This window comes from Eucalyptus grandis, chromosome 3 (genome assembly GCF_016545825.1).
Source record: "Eucalyptus grandis isolate ANBG69807.140 chromosome 3, ASM1654582v1, whole genome shotgun sequence".
Classification (NCBI taxonomy): domain Eukaryota; kingdom Viridiplantae; phylum Streptophyta; class Magnoliopsida; order Myrtales; family Myrtaceae; genus Eucalyptus; species Eucalyptus grandis.
The window spans coordinates 48,351,019-48,357,673 of NC_052614.1; positions in this window are offsets into that span (position 1 = coordinate 48,351,019).

The window sequence follows — 6,655 nt, forward strand, 5'->3', positions numbered from 1 at the left end:
TTTTCTAAATCCAAAGGATGAAGAATTCTTCGATTGATTTGGTGGTAAGTTATCCGGACAAAACTTTTACATATTATAAAAAAGACGTAGGGACCTACCTTCCTATGAAAGGAAGTGAAGATTCAGTCTTTTTACTTACTTTTTCTACCTGCATTTTACAGTGAAGCTGATCTCTTCATCACTCTCTTTCACACTTTGGCGGGCACCTATCCCTCCATCGAAGCGGATGGCCAGACCCTCCTGATTATGTAGCTTGGCCCCTCGTTATCAAGAACTCGAAAGAGGGAAGCGTGCGCTTTCTCGATGTCCGATTTTCGAAGAAGAACCCACGATGGGGCGGCGAAAGGGGACGAACAGTAAGAACTCCAATTCTTTACCGAATAGCGCTCGCGGAATCCGTTTCAATTCGCATTCCTAATCCGGGGTGGTTTGAGAGCAGTACACGTGGACCGGTGTCTATACAATCCTAGGTTCTTTGTTTTGAGGTTTTGGTCGTTCCTCACATTTTCCTACCTCCTTTTGAGGTTTCGCTGAGGGTACTTTAGGCTATATGGGTCTTTCAATCTCGATTGAAAACTCAATTGATACAAGGTATTGAAAGAGAGATGATGTAGTTGATATACCATTCTCTTCCCCACCTTTTACGTAAAAAATAAAATGAAATAAATGAAGTATGATTTAGTCTATCAATCAAAGAGATAGAAAAATGTTCTTTCTAAAAAGGAATTTTCCTTTTTATAAGTATGTTATATTAGCTTACCAAGAATGAATGGTACAAATTGAACAAATTTACTGATCGGGAAAAGCACCAATTTGGGATATTCACCCGATTTTTCACCGGGTATCTCGATTCACAAAATTAGGTTGATTCATGAAAATGGAAGTTCCGTGTCGTAGCAAAACAAAAACCCTAGGTCGATCGCTTCGCTTCCGTTTTTCCCTCATCACGGGCCAAAATTCTATCATTTGTGCGTCGGTTTTGCCTCCTTTCCTTCCTCCCTTCCTCCCTTCCTCCATTCATCTCTTTTTCTCCGTCAAACCCACACTCCAGATTCTCCTCTCTGCTTGCAAGCGCCGCTCAACGAAAAATCCCAAAAGCTTCGAAAGCTGCAAGTTGCTGACTTCTCTCTCGAATCTCCTTCTCCCACGATCTCAAGGAATGCGGCGACGCCGTCCCCGTCGGAGAAGATGACCGCAAGTCGAGGCGAGGCTCGATCGGTTGCTGATGGACTCCGACTCCGACTTCTGCGTCGGCGGGTCGAGTTTCGTCCTCCAGCTCTCCTCAGCCGACGAGCTCTTCTCCGACGGCAAGATCCTCCCCGACGAGATCAGGAGGGACAGAGTGGTAACTGCCGACCACAGTTAGTGTCTGCCGAATACCTTGGTCTCATCCTCCTCCTCCATCTGGGACTCCGATTTCTAGTGCTGCGTTCTCGGAGGAGTCTGAAGGAGCTCCTCTCGGACAGCTTCGACGACGACGACGAAGGGGATGAGAAGCCGCTGCCCAAGCCATTCTGGCAGTTCAAGTGCACTTAATTGTGACGTTGCCAAGAGCAGAGGACTGATTCGGTCGCTGCAGTTCGTCTCGCGGAGTAACTCGGTCGGTTCAGTTCCGAATCCAAAGGACAAATTCGCCTCCAAGGACAACCCGAGGCAGAATTTGCAGAAACAGCCCTCCTCCATATCAGGTCAAAGATGGTCGTCCGAGTCATATCAATCCTCCTTCGGCATGCCATCAGAAGCCCCCGACGACCAACAACGAGACAGACCCAGCGTGAGGGTCAATCCTGAATTGAATTTTCAGCCCCACATCAAACGATCAGGACGGTGAGCTTGCTCGGGCTCGTTTCGCTTTTCTGTAATGGCAAGGTCAGGAAGAAGAAGAAACGAGTCCTCCTGATTAATCTGCTTTGTTAATTTGCATTAGCACAGAGAGAAAAAAAGAAGAAATGAGCTTTTTGAATGCTTCTGGTTTTGGTGCACATGTCTAGATAGATTTTGTGGTGGTAGATATGGGGGACCTGATGGCATTAGCATGGGATAAGGTTCTCGAAAAGAATTCCAGGAAAATATAATGTACGGAATGCATGTTTAAAGATCAGGTTTCGTTTTCTAATAGTGGGCCTATAAGCCTCTGACCGGCGTTGCATTAGCATCAGGTAAGATATAATCATCTTGTTTTCTATCCAGCCGAAAGTCGTATGCTGTTGTCAGCATTCTAAAAAAATTCATCTTGTTTTGGGGACTTTTTATAATATCTCGGACTTCTAAGCGACGTGAAAAATATATAGAATTTGCATAATAGTGGCAAACGTACAATGAGGCAAAAGAATTTGCATAATTGCATCGTATTCTTTGTGAGTTTTTTTGTGTGAATATTTTTTTTCTTTTTAAGGTTCAGGGGATGCAGAGAAAGCAAAGGAGTACATAGCCAAAAAGAGTGATGAGCAAACAGATGGTGACGGTGCGGTTTTATCCCTCGTGCTCAAAGCTATGTTCATCAGGCTGTTCAATATGCTCCTAATGACCGGTAATATGTAATGCCAAATCTGTATGTTCGAAGTTCATATCGACAAATATTGCAATGATCCCAAGCATTGTTCTGAGAACATTCGCGCTACGTTGTCTCGAATGCTATGGATGCGTCCTTTGGTTTTCCGACTGTAGTTATGTTCTTGCTTCATGTCCTCACGATCTCAATCATGATCACGAGGCAGAGGAAGAACATGGTTTTAACACTAGTCAAACTTGTGTATCTAATTGCTCAACTGACCACATTGTATTGATTGTAATCTTACAGCTGCTTAAAGCGCCTCTTTTAACTCTTGTAATTAGTTTCAAACCCCCGTCGAATTTTATGACGGAAGATTTAAACACAGTAGTGATGACCACTCTCCTGTCGCAAAACTCCATCTTTGGCAATGGCTTTTTATGGCCATCCTGGAAATCCCTAACATGCCTAACACTTTTCGTTTAAACATTGCATTGATGAAGATAATTTTGAAAAGTATAATATTTTCTAAGCATATGTAACCATTGGTCTTTCCCATTACAACTTTATTACTTTTGTGCTCCACTCAGAATTGATTAGTAACAATTTGTTGATGAGGCTTTATACGTATATACAAATTGACAAGCATTAAGACTAAAAAGTATAATATTTTTTAAGTACGGTAGAAAAGTTTAGCGGTGAATATGAAAGTCATGTACAATAAATGGATTAATGGGATGAATTTTCAAAAGCTAAATGAGTATTGATAGCTTATATGTTGTCTCAATATATTGTTTTGTCTACATTTCTTCATTTGCCAGATATCATGGTGTAGACAAAGTACTCTATCAAATCTCGTATATCATCTCTATTGATCACAATTAGAGACTTAACAAGTGAGCTCATCGAACATTAAGTACGCAATATGTTTATGTTTTCTAATTTTCATATTGATATTCATTTTAATATACAATCATAAGATTGAATGTGATTAATTTAAATTTAGTTGAGGTCTTAAAGCTTTAGGATGATTAGAATGCAACTAACTATAACTGAATTAGGTTTTGCGGCTAATTTAATATATCTTATTCCAAGTTTTGATAGAATTTCTTATCTTAGTCAGCTAAAGTTGGATCTTTATTAGATTTGGTCAGCTCAACTATATATTAAATAAGACTTGGCCGACCTAATCTCAGGAATGAGTAACAAAGTCTATGTCAACATGACCACCTCATACATCCGGTAGCCATTCCGTTGGTGAAAAGCATAAGCATCATTATACATTAAGCTTTTCCACAGAATTGGCAAGGCAGATTCATGGAGGCTACGATTTATCTAAGAACAAGCATGTATTTTGATAAATTGAAGTGTTGGGAATTAGGATGGATATGAACAACGACCAAATTTGCTAGGTTTCATTTTGAACTTACAATTAAATTGATAGGAAACAACTTACATTGGCCAAGTGGTAATATATTGCTTTTTAATAATTTCTTTGGGTTTGGTGGGTATTTCATAATACACTGTTGGAAGACGGGCTCAATATTATCTGAAATGTGAATACTAGAAAATGGTGCCAAGTAAAAATTAGCTGATGGTTGTGGCTTTAGGCAAATCGGAGAACCTTTTCCAGAGTACGTCACCTCAAGCTCGATTGCCCGTTTCCCTTCGAAGCGAGAGAGGGAGCGCGAGTAAAAGAGGAGGCTCACTCACTGGAGACAGAGAGAGAGCGGAGAAGAGACCGAGAGTAAGACATTTTTTGTCCGCTCGCTTGAAGCACCCTCGACCTTCGTGGGAAGCGAACTAGCCCGTCGCCGTTCGTCACTGCAAACTCCTGAACCAGGTAACCTCGGAAAGGTCCTGCCTCTTCCTTGCTTATTGAGTTTGAGAACGTCAAACCGAACTGACGAGATTTTGGGCAAACCGTACAAAACCCAAACTGATTTGTTGCCACTAATGTCGATTTAGAGCTCAATATACTGGGTTTAAGCCACGAACGACGTTAAATCTGAATCTGAAAGTGGTATGTCGAATTGCACGACAACCTTTTGACAAAATGCTTGAAGTGAAGCCCCGAATTGGAGTTCATAAAATCAATGCTTAAAATCTTTGTGTTGCACTCAGTTTGTTCTAATATTATTGCATTATTACTGAATCTGGGTTTCTCTTTGATTTTGTGACATATCATTTGATGCACGAGTCGGTCGTGAATAACGTCTTCACGCAGGAAAATCCACAGCCCTCGTCGGAGAAGTCCGCGGTTAGAGGCCGCCTTAGTCGGTCTTACTTTTTTCTTGTTGTGCATATACATGTTTGGTTTGTTGGAAGGGCTTTCGTTTTGCAATCAGCAACGTTAGGTGTTAACATCGAGTCGATCAGAGTTCTGGCGTGAGTTAGTTCAATGAAGTTTCAGTATTGAATTCGATGGAGAAAAAGCCTTGGTGAAGAAGATCTCGTCGTGCGAGACCGCCAAAGAAGAAGACGACGCAGAGCAAAAGAAAAGGGCAAAAAGAAAATAAAAAAAATAAAAAAAGAGATTAAAAAAATCAGAAGAGAACCAAGAATTCGGATCAAGTGGCCACGTCAGGGAGTTGTGGGTGAAGAATAGAATGGGCCTTTTGGGAGTGCATGGGCTAGATGATTTTTTTTATAGAAGATGGGCTTGAGATAGTTTTTCTTGTGAGGGATATGGGCTTTTGCAGTTTTAGTCGAGCTGGGCTTTATTTAGTTTGAATTCATTGGGGCTTGAATTGTTGTAGAGGCTAACCCATCAAATTCAGGTCGGGCCATACTCGGACTGGGCCATAGGGCCGGTCTGATTTCGGAGCCAACCTGGACCGGTAAGGTCCGAGTCAGACAACAATCGGCCCGGTTTCTATGACCCGAGCCGAGTCCCATATTCCAGAATTAAAAATTCAAAAATTAATAAAAATATATAAATCATTAAAATAATTAAAATTCAAAACTGTAAAAAAAGTAAATAAAAATTAGAAAATGCTTAAAATAGGTATTCATGAAATTTTTAAGTTTTAGCATTAGATTTAGTTTAGTTTCATTTAATTAATATACATGTAGCATAGTCCTAGTGGAGTATCATTTTGAAAGAAATTAAACTTGATTTGAATATAGCTCATGGGGATTATGTCCTAGGGCTTATAACGTGGCCATGTATATTCTTTGCTTGGCTTGTATTAGGTTTTCTTTTTGGCATTTACTTTAAAAGTCATTTCAATACTTGAGTGCTTGTTTAACATACTGTTTTTCAATAAATTGGTTGTTTATTGCTTTCTTAGAATAGGTTAGGATTAATTTAGACTTTGAGGAAAATGAACCCTACAAAAACATTTGCATGATCATTTAGCAACTTTGATGCCTTTAGGACTATAATTGGCAATTAAGACCGTGTGACCACTTAAGTAATGACCTTCTACGTTAGAGGTATCAAAAGGGTGCTAATAGACATTGGTGTTATCAATTTCCTAACTCTAAAATTTTTGGTTGCGTAGGAATTGAAATGATACTCCAGTGTTTCGATTGATTTCTAATCGACCTCAATAGGCTAACGACGACTCTTAAAAAATATTTAGGTTGTTAAGAATTAAAAAAAATGAAAATGAAAATGAAATCCAACATCATGCGAGGTGTGAGCTTGAGAGGGCCCGCCCTTAATCAAGGGCCGTTGGCTTGAATTAGGCAATACCATTAATCTATTTCTTTTCCCTTCCGAACATAAAGGATAGGTCACGATAGTCTTTTTTTTGGCCAAGAAGAATCCAACTCTTCTTTTTGTATATTATGCCCTTATCAAATACTTCGCAAGTACTTTACCAAAAAAAAAAAAAGATACTTCGCAAGTAATTGAACGATTCTCTTTTAATACTACTACATAAGCTATTCACCACACGATAATAATATCGGCTGCAACTTGGTCATGTATAGGTCTAGATGATCACCAGAATCTTTCTACCGTAGCTGAAACAGCATTTTACATCTTGTTAGCAAGTTTTCTAACAATATTGCCCTCAAAATTTTGATTGAAGATTTTAGAGATTAATGATCGCAAAGCCTAGACTTTTGTTACACTCTAAGGGTCCCAAGCCTCGCCTCAATGGACGAGGGACCTAGGCCCTAGCGCCGGGTATCCAGGCACAAGTACCGAGGTCC